The sequence below is a fragment of the Bos mutus genome, chromosome 4 (genome assembly GCF_027580195.1).
Source record: "Bos mutus isolate GX-2022 chromosome 4, NWIPB_WYAK_1.1, whole genome shotgun sequence".
Lineage (NCBI taxonomy): Eukaryota > Metazoa > Chordata > Mammalia > Artiodactyla > Bovidae > Bos > Bos mutus.
Genome location: NC_091620.1, coordinates 29,795,283 through 29,814,338, shown reverse-complemented (window position 1 = coordinate 29,814,338; position 19,056 = coordinate 29,795,283). Strand labels below are relative to the sequence as shown.

Here is a 19,056-nt window from a genome sequence, read left to right as displayed (position 1 = left end):
GTAGGGCATCCTTAAAGAAATCAACACACTTGACTGTTTACAAAGCATGCGTCTGTGGGAAGCTAATGTATATTGGTACTCATTACATACCAGCTACTTATGTTATTTCTTTTAATTCTTATGTTTTGCAACTAAAGAAATCAAGCCTGAAAATGTAATTCAAATTCAACTCCGACTCTGAGGTTTATGATATTTCTATTGCTGTCTATTCTGATGTTTACTTTATAGTTAATTATAAATGGATAATATTTAAAAACAAGAAATAAATAAAAAACTAATTTGAAATTTTGCTCAGGTGGTTGATGAAGTAAAGGGTACAATAATAGGAGAGGATAAACAGAGGATACTTCAGGTTATACTAGAAGTGATGATTGGATATTCTTGAATCAGGATTGGCAATGATGGTTGTATTGAGCTGAATACAGAAGTGTTCTTTTTTTTTTAACTTTATGCTTTTTATTACTCTCTACATATTAACTGTAAAACTTGTATTTTAGAAATACCATGGCAAGTGTTTATAATAATAGAGGACAAGGCATAGTCTACATAGGAACATTGATGTTCGTACCTAGGAAGTAAATGTACTTTTACTTTTAGACTGGTCAGTTTGCTCTTTTAGGCCTTTAACTTTGAAGGACACATGACTGCAACAATCAAAGTGAATTAGGAAAAGGATGAGAAAAAAAGAAATGTCTTAATTAAAGTCTTTTGCATGGGTGGCTTAGATATAAAAAGAATTTCTTCAAATAATTTCCTAAGTGTCACTCAGAAGCCTCCCTGCTATCTGTAATATAATGTGCTGGAGTCCTTGGAATAAAATTATAGAGTAATTTAAAATATATATTATACATTTGAAATGATTGTAAATCATTCTATAGTTTGTAGCATGTTAATGGGATGAAATAGAGATAAAAGGCAGTCCACGTTCATATTTTCAAGATAAATGTACTTTAGAAGTCAACTGAACTCCTTGTTCATGTTCTAAATATAGCCCTTGTGATAATACCTAAGATATAAGCAGCCACTGATTTTTGATTCACACTTAAGTGGAGGTAGAGAGGCACCAGCCATTCCACATCCCCCAGCGTGGGAAGCATCAGAGCTGTAAAACACACCACTGCCAGGAAGACAGGCAGTTCTATTTTCTGGTTGAAACGACTGCTCAAAAAATAAACTTTCAGTTAAATGTTCTTTTACTCTTTTTTCCTCCTCTTCCTTTTGTTGTTCTTTTGCGGATGGGAGAAGAGTAGCCACAACCTCTTTGCTTCTTAAAGCCTTCCTCTGGCTTTGCTCGGAAACTTGGAGATGGAATTTGTCTATTGCGCCATAGTGACAGGATCGGACATCTCTATGACGAATTACACTTTGAACTTCAAGGCAAACTCATAGGGATTATAGAGTGTCAACACTTGCTTATGTGTTGACTGATCATCTGCATAAGATATTAGCTCTGTGGGAAACACAAAGACAGGAAGATTTCCTTCCAGTAAATCTGGCTGTCTTTTGTTGATGCATTGGCACTAAATCCCCCTCGCTGAGGCGTCGGTTTTTACAGTCTCAAATCTATTTGGGGTTTTTCTTAAAAATCAGTTAAAAACTCCAAAGCATTTTGGCAATCTCGGCAATACCGACTCCTCGGAAAGCAGCTGCGATTGCTCCTTCCAGTCCTTTGTCAGCATCTCTAGGCTGCACTGCCTGCTGGGATACCGGAGGACTCAAATACCTAGAAGGTTCTTAGAAGCACTTTACAAATGATGTTAGGACAGAGTTATGGTGTAGAAGATCATGGCATCTTGTCCCATCACTTCACGGGAAATAGTTGGGGAAACAGTGGAAACAGTGTCAGATTTTATTTTTTGGGCTCCAAAATCACTGCAGATGGTGACTGCAGCCATGAAATTAAGACTCTTACTCCTTGGAAGGAAAGTTATGACCAACCTAGACAGCATATTGAAAAGCAGAGACATTACTTTGCCAACAAAGGTCCGTCTAGTCAAGGCTATGGTTTTTCCAGTGATCATGTATGAATGTGAGAGCTGGACTATAAAGAAATCTGAGCACCAAAGAATTGATGCTTTTGAACTGTGGTATTAGAGAAGACTCTTGAGAGTCCCTTGGACTGCAAGGAGATCCAACCAGTTCATCCTAAAGGGAATTAGTTCTGAATATTCATTGGAAGGACTGATGCTGAAGCTGAAACTTCAATACTTTGACCAGCTGATGAGAAAAACTGAGTCATTGGAAAAGACCCTGATTCTGGGAAAGACTGAAGGCAGGAAGAGAAGGGGATGACAGAGGATGAGATGGTTGGATGGCTTCACTGACTCGATGGACGTGAGTCTGAGTGAACTCCGGGAGTTGGTGATGGACAGGGAGGCCTGGCGTGCTGTGATTCATGGGGTCGCAAAGAGTTGGACACGACTGAGTGACTGAACTGACTGACTGACTGACCCACTTAAACTGAAACAGTTCCTCATCTTGGCCTCAGTTAGAAATTCTAAGAATCAAAGAACATTGTGCCTCTTCTTGTTTTGCCTTTACATTGTACAAAACAAAGTATAAGTAATAGATATTAAATCAGTATTTTCTTAATTAAACTCATAACTATAGCAACTGTATTCCTCTGAATATAATGATTGTGCCTATTCTAATTCTGCAATAACACAGAACTATTTAAATATGATGTATCAAACCCATTTAAGGAATTAACTAGTAATTTCAGTAATCTTTTTTAAAATGGATAAAGCAGGTAATATTAGTTTGAATTCCATCTTATTTTACTTTCTTCACGTTCAGATGTTCTACATTATTTTGCCAAACATAAAAAGTGAATTTTTAACATTTTAGCATCTTTGAAATTGAGATGTAACTTTTAGTTGATGTGATAAAATATCATTATCACTGTCATGATTAACTGGCATTTTTTCAGTAGTACATAGAAAATTGGTGCATTTTCCAATTAAGGGCATCTTAGATTTAGTAAGATTAGATATAAGGTGTAGCGCTCATAAAGACAGTGTCTCCCTATAAAATGTCTAAATGTTCAGTAATATTTTAGGTGAAAATCTTTAGGCATTATTCCTCTTAGGGGAACACATTTATTTAATAAGCTTCTAAAATGAAACAACAGCAAAAAAGATCAAGTCAAGTAAAATATCTTAAGAACTCCAAATAATGATTTTCTGAAAGTAGACTTTCAATCACAGTGGTAGGTAGTGGCAGAAGTAGTTTTGGTCAGGCTCTATTTCTGACACTGTTGAAATCTGTTCTGCTTGTTTTAGTCTAAAATGTTACACTCACTAGTTATGCAACCAAAGCCAAAGATTTTAATCTCAGTTTCTTCACTGTGAAGTGGAGATATATAATCCACCTCATCAAACTATAAAGGGAACCACATGAGTTGGAAAATAAAGAGAAGTAGCACAGTTCCCCATGCATTAATGGTAGTTATTCCTTAGTTCAATTCAGTTCAGTTCAGTTGCTCAGTTGTGTCCGACTTTCCGACCACATGGACTGCAGCATGCCAGGCTTCTCTTTCCATCACCATCTCCCAGAACTTGCTCAAACTCATGTCCACAGAGTCAGTGAAGCCATCCAACCATCTCATCCTCTGTCATCCCCTTCTCCTCCTGCCTTCAATCTTTCCAAGAATCAGGGTCTTTTCCAATGACTCAGTTCTTCTCATCAGCTGGTCAAAGTACTGAAGTTTCAGCTTCAGCATCAGTCCTTCCAATGAATATTCAGAACTAATTCCCTTTGGGTTGAACTGGTTGGATCTTCTTGCAGTCCAAGGGACTCTCAAGAGTCTTCTCCAACACCACAGTTCAAAAACATCAATTCTTTGGTGCTCAGCTTTCTTTACAGTCCAATTCTCACATCCATACATGCTGCTGCTGCTGCTAAGTCACATCAGTCATGTCCGACTCTAAATGACCCCATAGACGGCAGCCCACCAGGCTCCTGTCCCTGGGATTCTCCAGGCAAGAATACTGGAGTTGGTTGCCATTTCCGTCTCCAACATGACTACTGGAAAAACCATAGCTTTGACAAGATGGACCTTTGTCAGCAAAGTAATGACTCTGCTTTTTAACATACTGTCTATGTTGGTCATAGCTTTTCTTCCAAGGAGCAAGAGTCTTTTAATTTCATGGCTGCAGTCACCATCTGCAATGATTTTGGAGCCCCAAAAATAAAGTCTCTCACGGTTTCCATTGTTTCTTAATCTATTTGTCATGAAGTGATGGGACCGGATGCCATGATCTTAGTTTTCTGAATGTTGAGCTTTAAGCCAACTTTTCACTCTCCTCTTTCACTTTCATCTAGAGGCTCTTTAGTTCCTCTTTACTTTCTGCCATAAGGATGGTGTCATCTGTATATCTGAGGTTATTGATATTTCTCCTGGCAGTCTTGATTCCAGCTTGTGCTTCATCCAGCCTGGCATTTCATATGATGTACTCTGCATATAAGTTAAATAAGCAGGGTGACAACATACAGGCTTGAGGTACTCCTTTCCCAGTTTGGAACCAGCCTGTTGTTCCATGTCCAGTTCTAACTGTTGCTTCTTGACCTGATACAGATTTCTCAGGAGGCAGGTAAGGTGGTCTGATATTCCCGTTTCTTAAAAATTTTTCCACATTTTGTTGTGATCCACAAAGTCAAAGGCTTTGGGGTAGTTAAATAATGCAGAAGTAGATGTTTTTCTGGAACTCTCTTGCTTTTTCGATGATCCAGTGGATGTTGGCAATTTGATCTCTAGTGCCTCTGCCTTTTCTAAATCCAGCTTAAACATCTGGAAGTTCACAGACTGTTGAAGCCTAATTGGGGAATTTTAAGGATTACTTTGGTAGCCTGTGAGATGAGTACAATTGTGTGGTAGTTTGAACATTCTTCGGCATTGCCTTTCCTTGGATTGTAATGAAACTGACCTTTTCCAGTCCTGTGACCTCTGCTGAGTTTTCCAAATTTGCTGGCATATTGAGTGCAGCACCTTCACAGCATCCTCTTTTAGGATTTGAAATAGCTCAAATGGAATTCCATCACCTCCACTAGCTTTGTTCGTAATGATGCTTTCTAAGGCCACTTGACTTCGCATTCCAGGATGTTTGGCTCTATGTGAGTGATCACACATTCATGGTTGTCTGGGTCATGAAGATCTTTTTTGTGTAGTTCTTCTGTGTATCCTTGCCACCTATTCTTTAATATCTTCTGCTTCTGTTGGATCCATACCACATCTGTCCTTTCTTGTGCCCATCTTTGCATGAAATAGTCCCTTGGTATCTCTAATTTTCTTGAAGAGATCTCTAGTTCTTCCCATTCTATTGTTTTTCTCTATTTCTTTGCATTGAGAAGTGAGGAAGGATTTCTTATCTCTCTTTGCAATTCTTTGGAACTCTGCATTCAGATAGGTATATCTTTCCTTTTCTCCTTTGCCTTTAGCTTCTTTATTCCTACAATGGTCTTAAATTAACTGCATTTAGAACACTGAAATTCATTGCATATAATAGAAAGTATTCCTGATTATTGGTTTACTCTGACAGCAGACTAGATTGATAAAGTGCATGTGAAATAGAGGCTGTTAAACCTGATTTTTGAGGATGGATGTCCTCTGTTCATTTTAGTAAATGATTAGTAGGACACAGCAGGATGAAGGATGAAAACAAAAACACCTCTTTTAATGAAATGATTACATTCATCAATCAAAGGACCATGCCTAAGTCTCCAAAACAGAAGGTATGAGTGTCATATTGGGAACACCTCGCCATGAGATGGGCAGTGCAGTTAAATACCAAAATACTTTCACAACACTTAACACCAGATGGTAATAGTATAATCCCTGCATAGCCATACAGGTAACTGCTTAGGGATTCAATCTCATCATTTCCTCGAACTGTCTAAGAGTTTGAAATACCTACCAGTAGACTCACTTAAGTTTAAACACATGGTCTCTAGAAGGACACTACACAAATGCACAACTGTCACTCAGTAGGGGGCAGATATTTTATTGATTCATTAGCATATATTAGTGTGTCAGATAATAATAATCAGATCTGATGATAATAACCAGATAATAATCTTTACTTCCTTGTTGGGTAGACAAGGAAGTAAAGACTGAGCCAAATAAGTTGAGTGGAGATGAGTGAAGCGTAGATATTCTCAGGAGAAGGGCAGACTCTAACAGCAGGGAAACAAAGAAATAATCTGTCCAGATGGAAGGGTCTAAGGAGCTTTGTTATTGTGAAAAGAATAATATACAATTACAGTTCTGAAAAACAAGGAGTATGCTGATATTTCATTGCTGTGTCTCCAGTTACAGAATGTTGCACAGAATAAGCCCTTGATAAATATTTTTTGAGCGAAATAAATGAATGAACAAGACATTTTAAAATGAAATATATTTTTAATGTCTATATATTGCTGAAATGTCGTAGACTGTAAAGTGAATTTCGTCTTTACATGCTTGTGTAAGGAAAGAGCATTGCTGAACTTTGACGAATCATGTTGTATCAGACTTTGCTTGGTATTCAAGAAACGTAAGCTGATCTATAATGCATCTAAAGCTACACAGTAAAGAAAAGACTTAAGGTGTCAGGCTTCTAAGTGTGTGGACTGTGCCTCTTTTCATCTTGGTAGTTCCAGTGGTTATCATAGTGCATGAAATATGATAGGTGTTCAATGAATGTTGGCTAAATTAATAGGATTCTATTATACACAGTTAATCATCCAAAAGCTTTTGTGCATATTTTGTCTAATAATCCAGAAAATTGACTGTATAGTTACCATGCAGACAGAGTCAATGGCACGCCTCTCTCATCCATTGATGGGGTATAATTTGGCTCCTTTAATTGTGTTTATGTTTTACTGTGTTGTATTTTCTTTGTGAGAATATTTGTTCTTCTGCCAAATTTTTGCTTAGCCACATTTACATGTGTACTGAAAAATTAATATATTTCAGTGGCCTTATGTTTCTGTTGAACAGCCACGAGATGTTTTATTTGCAGCATCTGTGTATTTTAAAATATCATTCTGCCTAAGAGATACCAATTTTTCATGTAAATAAAGATGTAAAATGATATTAAAACATTGATAAAATAGAAGTGAAATTGTAGTTTTCTCAAAATAGGGACTCCAGTCCCTTTCTGAAAATTATTACTTAGTTTTACAGTGAGAGAGGACCAGATAGGTAAATTGGAATGTGCTAGCTTCCCTGGTGGCTCATCTGGTAAAGAATCTGCCTGCAATGCAGGAAACCTGGGTTCAATCCCTGGGTTGGGAAGATTCCCTGGAGAAGGGAACAGCTACCCATTCCACTATTATGGCCTGGAGAATTCAGTCCATGGGGTTGCAAAGAGTCAGACATGACTGGACAACTTTCACTTTCAGATGACTGCAGTCTTTGAACTTACGTATACGTTATTTCCACTTTTGCTTTGAGGCTGTGACTCCTACGAGGGTGGGGCTAACTGAAATCGGGCAAAAGTACTCACGCTTCAGAAAAACTCCCCAACACCACACCACATTGCTTTAACCTGTGAATTTCCACTTACTTGTCAGAGTTTTTGCAGAAATTCCTGGGTGATTTTGATGATCTTCTTGTGGATGAGCAGAAGAAGGAAGATGTGTGTATGATGATGTATTATTCCTGTTTTCCCAAATTACAAATCCACCACCCACAACCCTATTCTGACTGTAAAGATATCATTCTGAGTGAAAGAATGCATTTCTAAAAATTAATTTTTATTGGAGTATATTTGCTTTACTCCAGTATAAAGTATATTTGATTTATATTTGTTGTGTTAGATTCTTGCTGTACAGCAGAGTGAATCAGCTGTACGTGTATATATATACACTCTTTTTTAGACCTCTTTCCTTCCCATTTAGGTCACCACAGAACATTGAGTAGAGTTCTCTGTGCTGTTGAGTAGATTCTCTTTAGTTATCTGTTTTATACATAGCAGTTGTATATGTCAGTTCCAAGTGAAAAGATACTTTAGAAAGAAAAAAAATCCTGTTGGTTCAGAAATAACACTGCTCATTTCCTTCTCCATCTGAGGACTACTGCTCAAATGTTGTTCCACATTTGTAAGACTTCAGGAAGGTTCTCTGTAGATGATTTAGCATGTGCTAATTTGGGGATATTTGTCCATTACTTAAATGTTGAGAAAGACTCTAACCATGGTTAGTGTGATGATTTTCTACCTCATATTCATATAAACAGAAAAAAAACAAAACAAGTTTATGTTCTTGGGAAGGAAATAACATATGAAATGATTTCATCCTAGATTGTATAAATGTCTTAGGTATAGTATGTATAACAGATATAATCTTAAAGTACCATGGGATGTGACAGCAAATCAGTGAGAGGTTTTATTGTTTGCTTTTCGGAGGTTTATTTATTTATTTTTTTCTTCTTTATGCTATCTCTGTTGCTCTGGATACTTAGGGGTATGAAATCACTTTACCCTGTCTTTAACAGTTTTCAATCTGAGAAATCTTACAGAAACACCACTTTCACTTTACGGATGAGGAAACTGAGGCTCAGAGCTCTTTCATACTCTAATTCCCATTTCGAGTTGCTTATACTAGAGTCTGACATTGTCTATAATTTTCACTTTGCACTTAATGTGCCCAGGCATGAACAGCTATATCTTTAATAAAATAGAGTGATTTGGCTCCTTTTTTCTTTGCTTGCCATATTTAAGTCTTCAGTTCAGTTCAGTCTCTCAGTCATGTCTGACTCTTTGCAACCCCGTGGACTGCCCCACAAGGCTCCTCTGTCCATGAGATTTCCCAGTCAAGAGTACTGGAGTGGGTTGCCATGTCCTTCTCTAGGGGATCTTTGCGGCCCAGGGGTCAAGCCTGCATCTCCTGCATTGGCAGGCAAATTCTTTACCACTGAGCCACGAGGAAGGCCCCATTTGCTAAATAGGTCAACCAGTTATGAGTAAATTAATGATTTGATGCCATAGGTTTCAATCTTGTTTACTTTTATGATAGTCTAAGATAAGAAAATATCTATGTAGACATTGCAGAATTTTGAATTTACAGATACTTCCTTGTCACTGAAACTGTTTAACTATGCAAATGCTCTTTCATTTAACATGTATTTTCTAAGTGTTCACTCCATCCTTAACCTCAGACCAGGTATTGCTAGATTAGCAAGGACAGCCTGTGAAGCATGTTATCTTCTTCACTGCCTCCAAGTGAAATCTATAATAAAACTAAAGCCATACTTGAGTTATTTCAGAGAAAAACTTTCAGTGCCATATTTTCAGGCAACTTAGCAGGTCAGATGCCTTTGGGTTCTTTGCATGACTGAGTTAAAGCCCTAGAATGTATATAAAAGCGTACTGAATTGTGTTTGCAATTTCAGTGAACAGCCACAGGTAAAACCAGACTTTGTTCAGGTTTCAAGTGTAACCACTGAAGTGGTCGCTTGTGATGAAATTGCGACTCTGTTGAAATGCATCATTGAAGATGACGAGCTGCTGGTATGGCATTTCCAGGTTACAGTTTGGTTTTAATATTTGTCCACATGAAGACTCTTCCTGTATGTATATCGCACTCAAATGCAAAATTAATCTAGGAAATAAGATTGAATTGTTTTGAAGCAGAAACTAACCACTAATAAACAAAACTTCTATGAGAAAACAAATCCCAAGCCATTCTTTATTGGTAGAAAATTTCCCTTAAAAAACCAAAGCTTATAAGTTTATTATACTGATAAGCTAACTCTGTTTAAATGGTCAATAAGAAACTTTTAAAAAATTAGCCGCTGAAAAGTATTAACAATGTCAATAAAAGTGAAAAAAATTTAAGGCATAAATTTCTTAATTACTGCTGAAATCCAAATTAACATGAAATTATTTAAGTCTAAGTAACATTTGCTGATATATCATCTGGGATACATTTTCCCCTGGCTATGTTTCCTACCACAGCTGGATGAATAGTCAATGATTATTATTCAGTATCACACATATCATAGAAACTGTCAGAACATGCAATTAGTCAGAAATGATAAAATGGAAGTAAAAGAGTTAGGAATAATGAATTGGCAATATACGTTATCACTGTGTGATACATACATTTCTTAAAATGTATCATAGCCTGCTGGTTATTACATGTAATCATGACTGCTAAAAGCAGATGACTTCTGATTTAGGGACCAAAATGTTTAACTTTTCCTTTGAAAGTGAACCACATTTCTTTGATTATCTTGGCCTTCACTGTACCATAAACCAATATAGAATTCTCTGTTAGGAAATCTGCTCTAAATCTGGGACCATTGTCTGAAGGCATTTATTACAGAAAATTGTACAAATGCTTCAGCTCTAATATGATTTTGCAGTGTGAATCCCATGAACAGTAAGTCTCCAGAGAAAAGTAAAATGTTTTCAGTAGCTGAGCTCTAAGGTTAGAGTTTAAGACACAATTGATTGCAAAACTTTAACTTTTGATTATAACTTTTAACCTTTCAGCACACAGTTTAAGCGGTCAAAGAATGCTAAATATAAAGCCTTACTTTTTTAGTTTCTTCAAATAAACAAGAGTAGCAACAAACAATGACCTTAAATGTCCCTGTTATCACCAACATACCTTTTCATATTTTTCCATTTTGTGAAGTCATGCATGTATAGATATATAGCTGGTAATTTAGACTGTGCTGCTCCTAAAAATAGGCCACTGCAATTCTTATTTTGAAAAATGCTCAAGCTTACCAGGCATAACAATTTAAATCATGAATTAGTTAGAAGTCATGATCTGCTATGCTCCATTTCGCCTCTGAATACTGAAATCACACTTGAGAGGTAACTACAATACAGTGATGGATGAAGTATTTGGGAAATTTCTGTGATCCAGAGCTTCTGGGGTACGAAAGAATATTTTACAGGTGTGTAGCCAAAGAAGAGTGGTGTAACATAATATTTCTCAAGCTATAGTTCATATTACATTGACTAGAGGAAGAGAATTGCTCATTTATAAATTCCTGAAGATGGTGACATCTGACATAGATCTGAAATGGGAGACTGAATTTAATATCCATAATTGAGTGTCAACATTCATGCTTCTTTCCTGTGCTTAGCAATATTGTACTGACATTACAGAAGAGTGGTACAGAACTTGCTGTTATGTGGCAGATTTTTAAATGAGCATATTTCAAAGTTCCCTATGAAATAATAAATTAGAAATTGGCTTTGGATTTGGCTTGGTTGGCAGCTATTACTTGGTACATAGATCTCATGAGACAGTATAATGCTGTTAGATAAGAGCTGCTCAGAATTCTTTGTAGCATTACATGGTCATATTAAAGATAATTCTTAGGTTTTCCATCTGAATCAAAATTTTTTTGAGGGTTGGCTTTCACATTTATGATATAAGGCCAGAGCCTCACAGTACTGCTGTGGAGAATGTAGAATTCAGTATAAAGTAGATGTGTTTTTGACCCTATCTCAGGGGATTTATTACTGGAAATACCAAAAAGATCTCACTGTACCAAGGCTTCATTTATAATAGAGTCCCATGGCATGGATCCTGGGGATTACATTACTGTATAGTTCTGGGTCTCTATGACAAAGAAAAGCAATTATGTATAAAAGAAAAACAACTTTTTTTTTCCCTTATAGTTTACTTTATTTTTTTTAATTTTATTTTTTAACTTTACAATATTGTATTGGTTTTGCCATGTATCGAAATGAATCCGCCACAGGCATACATGTGTTCCGCATCCTGAACCCTCCTTCGTCCTCCCTCCCCATACCAGCCCTCTGGGTCGTCCCAGTGCACCAGCCCCAAGCATCCAGTATCGTGCATCGAACCTGGATGGTGACTCGTTTCATATATGATATTATACATATAAAAACATCTTTTTAAAACACAGATGTTTGATTATTTGTAATAATGTCATAGGAATGTTAATAGAGTTAAGATATCCTAAGCATTGTGCTTGATAAATATCTGTCACATTTTAACAACTTTGATGCTGTTACACATTAATTCTGTTTCTGAGAGAGACAGGGCAGTGGTGTTATAAAAGCTTCCCAATTATTTGCCATGCTTCGGTCTCAAAGGGTTTAGCCTTCTATTCCAAAAATCTTCATGATATATACTCACTATTCATTGCACAGTTGTAGTCAAGAATCCGAGTTCTCCTTGAATTTTTATTCACTTATATTTAATTTTAATTTTAGGCTCTGATACCTCTTATCTTCATCCACTGGGGTATGAGTGATAATTTCTTTGATATCACCTGGCACTATTTCATTCACTCATTGTGGGATAATCCTCAAATTCTTTGAGCCTGAGTTTCTTTATTTGAAATGTTAAAATAATAATAACCAGTTTTGTTCTCAAAATAGAATGCATTATGGCAAATACAATTTCTTAGTACATAGTAGGTGCTGTTTTGTTCCAGAATCAGTTACCTCCGTATCATCCTCATTCTTTTATAGAATTCAGTTATGTTTCCTTTCAAATTTACTTTTTGTGATTCATGATTCCCACTTCATTATATGAAAATTTCCACATATTCTTGATTTTAACTACCTTTTCTCCTGTCTTCAAAGTTTATATTGTCTTTCTTCAGGCACGGCACCAGAACAACTGTACCCAAGAGTTCAGACTTTTTATCAACTCTTGTAATTAGCTTCCATTTTTAAGTATCCCAGAAGGAAAGTGAAGTCTTGTTGAAATTGGAAGGGATGAAGAATTACTCATTAGACTTATGGCTCCTCTTGCCATGGAAGTCTTGGAGTCTGATGAGAACAATGTCTGTGGGAGTTCATGAATATTACCTTCTTAATCATTAGCCCTTTGTTGTGGCAGGTAAGCAAAAAGGGGTGACAAAAAGGTACAATGGACCAAATACCTCAGTGGACTTAGGCATTCTTCATGACCTTAGTGTCAGTTTGACTTAACAACATAGTATCAACATTATTTTCATTAATGTGGTTAGAATTTTATTTAAAAACATGGTACATATTTTTAAATTCCTTTATAGTGTTTCTTAAATCATTCCTTTTTTCCCCATCTCCATTGCCATTACCTTATGGTATTATACCTGAATTATAAAAATATTTTTCTAACTAGCTTCCATTTCTTTATTCTTACCCTTCTTTCCTGATTCTGTATATACTAGGGCTTCCCTTGTGGCTCAGCTGGTAAAGAATCCGCCTGCAGTGCAAGAGACCTGGGTTCAATCCCTGGGTTGGGAAGACCCCTTGGAGAAGGGAAAGGCTACCCACTCCAGTGTTATGGCGTGGAGAATTCCATGGACTGTATAGACCATGGGGATCACAAAGAGTCTGACACAACTGAATGGCTTTCACGTTCACTTTTCACACTAACATTTATATAATATATGCTTTTTCATTATTCTGTCTTCATGCTCACACATCCTTGAATTGCAGCAGAGTTCTCAAGAATTTCTATCCAAATGGCAGATGGGAGAGGACTGGAAGATCCTGGGGGCAAAGAATTTATCAATTCTCCTCCAATCTTGCCTTGCAGTTTTAAAATGCAAATTAACTTTTCATTCTTAATCACATGCTATTGATACCAATCAGAGTTCTTGGTCTTTCCCAAGTAACAGAAATTGACTAGAGGTCAGATAAGAATTTCAGGCAACGCTTTATTGGGGCTCCTGCCCTGGCTGTAGGAGGAAGTGAAACAAGTAACTTGTTCCTTTGTTCACAGCTCCCCCTACACCCTCCTGTTCCATTCTTTATATGAAGTGAGGGTAGAATAGGGGTACATCCTGGGGTGGGGGCAGAGGAATGGCTTAGGTGGTTTGCCCACCCCTCTGCGTTGTTGAGTGCAGGCATGCACAGTACTCTGCTTTTGCCACCCACTTTTCTTTTGTTACTGGCTCTTCAGAAATGGCAGCTGAGTTTTTTGTTATTGTTGTCTTCACATCTTTTGGTTCAGAATTTGCCCCAGCTGTACATGTGCAGTTATTTTTGGCCCCATGCAGCTTCTTTGTATTTTGTTGCTCTGGGAGAGGTGTGCCCGGGGGGAAGTTCTGCAGCACTGCTTCAAAGGGTCTTAGGTCCCAGGCCTGTCTCACTATCAACATTTGTTTTCATGTTATTAAAAATACTTCCTGGTTAAAGAGCCCAGTATTTCATTCCAAATCTTGAGGTGATTTTGATGTTCAGGAAGATTTGCCATATGCCTCCAAGTTTCCCTGGCTGTACCACGTTTTCATGGAGATAAGAGTACTCTGATTTGAAAAGTCAGACTGAGTTCAAATTCTTTTGCTGGAATTTCATGATACTCCACATATAGCTTTAATAGACTTTTATAAACTATCTTCTGTTAATTCTCTACGTGAATCCTACATACCAGCCAGACTGCTGAACTTATTCACATACAGGCTCATCTCTCTTCTCCTGCTTTCTTATCTTTGTTCATGACTTAGCAGTGGCTTCCTTCCTGCTGTCATGTCTGCCTATAAAATGCTAATTAATTTTCAATATCACATTTATACTCTTTTCTTTAAGTATCTTTAAGCTGGAGTTATTTCCCATGACTGATTTCTTATAAGCCTCTAGTGAGTCGCACTATGATGTTTAAATTCTTATCCTTTGTTTTGAGCAGAACCCTGTTCCCATATCCTTCTTCCTCTTTCAAAAATGTGGTTTTAGTGGTAACGAAGACTCTCTCCTTGACCAAACTTTAGTCAGGGTCCTCAGAGCCCACTTTTTAACTAGTCCTTGTCCTTGGGCCCTTTGTATAGCCTGCCTAGTTCAGTTGTAGCAAGAATCCTGCTAAGTCTTCTTATTAAGAGTCCTTCCACCCTTGATATCTGATCACCCTGGCCTGTCTTCATCAAGAACCCTGTTAAGGGGGTTTAACAAGAATTCCTCCCCACCTTGATGTCTTCTCTTTGTAACTTTCATCCAATAACCACTTATTCTGCTCATCGACTATACATTTCCAGTTGTCTTTTCTGTATGAGGAGTTTGGGCTGATCTCTCTTCTCTGTTATGATAGTCTTGATATTGTTGTTGTTTAGTCGCTAAATCATGTCTGACTGTTTGTGACTCCATGAACTGTAGCCTGCCAGGCCTGTCTGTCCATGGGATTTCCCAGGCAAGAATACTGGAATGGGTTGCTATTTCCTTCTCCAGGGGATCCTCCTATAGAACCTGGGTCTCCTGCTTTGGCAGGCAAATTCTTTTGGCAGGCTGAGCCACCAGGGACCCCAGATAGTCTTGATATCTTGATATTTATCACAATAGTCCCAAAAGAAAAGTCTAACTTACTATTTTAACAGGTGTCAAATATTATTTTTTAGCAGTGGAGAGTGCCAGTCATGTTAACTTATATCCTGGGCTGTAGAGTGTGGGTGCAACACAAGCTCAACCAGTCAAAATTTTTTGAACTGTAGTCTTTTTAATGGAGTTACATGGGTATGAGCCCTAAGTTGCTATGGACCATCCCCTGCTTCCACCATATAGAAAACTTGACATTAGAAAATGATGTCACATGGACAGAAACAGAGCCCAGATCTGTCTGCTTCTACATCCTTCTTTTCAGTCATCTTTAAGATCAGCCTGAGTTTTGCTCTGCCCAGTTGTGTAAGCAAATAATTCCCCCCGACCCCTGGCCGTAGTTTTTTGTTTGTTTTTTGTTTAAGCATATTCAACAAGGTTGCGTTCAGTTTCTTGAAGTCTTAAGTCAAAATATCCTGCTGATGTATTCACTTATACAGTGCTTTTCATCTACCCTGCTATGTTACTGATTTGTGACTTAGTTCCACAGTACACTTTATACTTAAGTGTAACTACACAAAATACAGGCTCTTAATAACTGTTTATTGATTTATGTCGTTTTATATGTGCTTGAAAATTAAAGAATTTTAGCAATTATAATTTTTAAAAGTTCTGTTCTAAATAAGTTACTATTTAGAATACAGAAAATAAGGATTAATATAAAATTACATTTACATGTAATTTTAATATCCAGAGATGACCCGTGAGTAACTGATGTACCCCATTCATTGTTTTCCATGAATCATGTACATATTACTTTGTTCATTTTCTTTTCTTTTTTTTTTCCTAAGCAATATGTTGTGACCATCATTCTGTCAATAGTATCTTTCTATCATGTTAAGGCATTGCAGTTAATATAAATAATCCTCTTAAGATGTCTTAAGATGTCTAATTTGTTTCTAAATATTCCCAATGTATAATACAAACAAACCAAATGAAACTAAAATTTTTTGTGTGTGTGTTTTTGTTTCGGCTGCTCTGCACACATGCAGGAGCTTAGTTCCCTGATCAGGGATTGAACCATTGGCCCCTGCGCTGGAAGCATGGAGTCCTAACCACTGGACTGCAAGGGAATTCCCAAAACTAAAATTTTTAAATTTTCTTTTTTACATGTTTCTCACACATTTCCTTATTATCTGAGGTTATATACATTAAAATGAACTTTTGGTGCATATTGACAAATATCTTCAGAAATACGGTATGCATTTATACTCCTAAAATTATGAATTTGCAATTTTAATTTTTTATCAAATTTTAGTTAAAAACATATTTTTTAGCTTACAATTCATTGTATATAAGGATAAAATTTTTTTTTGGTTTATTTACTAAGCTTATTCTTTGTTAAGTTTCTATTTCCTCACTTATAAAATTTTATTAATCTCATTTTTCTGTGTTCTCACTGCCTTTTTAAAAATTACTCCTTAAATTATAATATTTTAAGGAGGTTAGCATTTGTCATTGATAACAATTATAATGATTATATTTTAGAGTTATTGGCCCTTTTTATTTCATACATGCTAAGAGTTTTGTTCAATTTTATGTTTGCATTTTAATTTTTAATTTTTGTTAAGGTATATTTAGACAAGCAGTCCATTTTTGATGTGTTGCATTTCTATTAATGCTAGCCAGTTCCTATGTTTTGGATCTTATATGTGTAGAATTGTGTGTGTGTGTGTGTGTATGTGTATGTATATGTATTTATTATATTCCATTGTGCAGTAGAATACATAATTCTAATTTTTTGATTATCCAAGTACATTTTTATTTTTATATAGACATGTATTTATATTACATATAAAATAAATTTATAAAATGACACGTTATGTATAAAAGACACTCATATATAACTTCATTGTACAGTTTGTATTGATTTTATGCCATGTGTAGCCATTTGACAATAATTTTAAACTTCTTGGAAAAGGTTAAAAGTCAAGGTTAACAAGTAGCAAGTTAGAATAACACTAAAATGTTAAGAAAGCCCTAGTAGAATGCAATTCTAGACATTTGTTACAATAGATCAATTTTTCATTAAATTCTTTAAATGATTTCAATACTATTTTGGTGTGAAACCAACTACCTTTATAATACTTACCAGAAGATGGCGCTATATCAATAAACAAATCTTTTATTTTATGGAATGTAGATAAATATTATCCAAGTATTTAAAACCAATTCCTAGGGCTTGGCAAATAACTCTCTGATGATGTGCTCACCTTATCTTTAATGCCTATGTAGTAAAATAAGTTTGCTATGCATCCGGGTGGGAAAGGCTTAAAAATGTTTTACACAGTACCACATTTTTTTTTTTCTCATGCTTTCTCTCTTCTTGCTTTTCACATTATAAAAGCATCTTGAGTATGAAACTGCTAATTAGTGGGTTTTTAAACTAAATATATATAACATATCTTGAATCATTTGAAAGTTATGTGCTGACAAACGCACACACACACACACAGACACACTCTACTGTGCTGAGACTGAAAAAACAGAATAATAGAAACCAAAGGCAAGGTTTAAAACTGTGATAATTGCCTGAGACTAACCACAAAATAATAGCTTCTGTACTTAAATTACGTACATTTAGCAGTAGTCCAGTAAAATTCAAGTTGGGGGCATGTTTATGTTGCATTTAGTTTATAGCAAGGCAGCATCATTCATCAGAGGTTTTAACAGAGCAAGGATCCCTTTGCCATGCTTTCATTTAATGTATTTAATGTATTTATGGGTGTATTTTTAAAACGTAGCTAATATAGTATAAACTGAAATGCTGCAATGTGTGCTAATAGCAGAAATTTTATTCAGCATAAAAAATGAACCTTAATAAACCCCTTCCTTTTGTATTGCTCCTGGCTCCAGAATTTTCTAATGAGTAGCAACAGGAGCTCAGCAACCACTAAGAGGTGTCTTAACCTGACAATAATTTTGTCTAATAAGTAGAGAGACCAGAGTATTCAGCAAAAGTTCCATTGAGATATCCAGAATTACCTTATTAATTCTTACTAATGACTGAGAAACAAATGGTATGCCTTGGAACTGTCCGCAAGGCACTAGTGCAGGAGGAAGAACCATGGAGATTATATAAAACTTTACTAATGAGCAGAAATAGTATTGGTACATGTTTTGCTTTTGGTATGATTCATGTAGTGCCTTCTGAATCCATATAAAAACATGATTCACAACATCTCACTCTTTTGTTTGGAATGTGTAGCTCAATAGTTATCTACCTTATTTAATGAGTTCCTTCTTTGGGCAGAGAGAGGGTCTTCACAGTATTCAGAACTGAAGGGTACATTAAAGAAATAGAAAGCCATGCTTTTTGGAAATAGTTGTTCGATTAGGGGGATGAAATAAACATATGCTTGCAGAAAAATAGCAGCAAGGTATTTTTATGCATTAAGTCATATAGTATAAAATGATGTTAGGATTCCTTTGTGCTTATTTGATTTTGTATCAGAGCTTTTAGTGGAATGTGGGTAAAAAAGCCTCAGTACGTTGTTTAACATTCATCACAGTCTTATCATGTAGATTTTATTATCTTCTCTTTTTTGATGAATGAGAAAACTAAGTTTTGCAGAGGTTGACTAATTTAGCCACTCACTGAGCTAATAAGCCATGGGACAGGATGTGGTCTCATCTGTTCTGTCTCAAGGACTGAACTCTTTCTAACATGCCAGGCAGGGCTCTGAAACCCTTTCTGTGCACGCCTGAACCAGTTTAGGCTCACACTCATTTTGTCTGCCTCCTAATGTGAAATCTTAGGTTGCCTGTCTTTACTCTTTTCAAATAA

At 36.3% G+C, this 19,056-nt stretch overlaps 1 pseudogene; it reads right to left on the bottom strand.

The window, feature by feature from the left end:
* Positions 1–712: 712 nt before the first annotated feature.
* Positions 713–19,056, bottom strand: part of LOC138987567 (motile sperm domain-containing protein 1 pseudogene) — a 32,806-nt pseudogene continuing 14,462 nt past the window's right edge.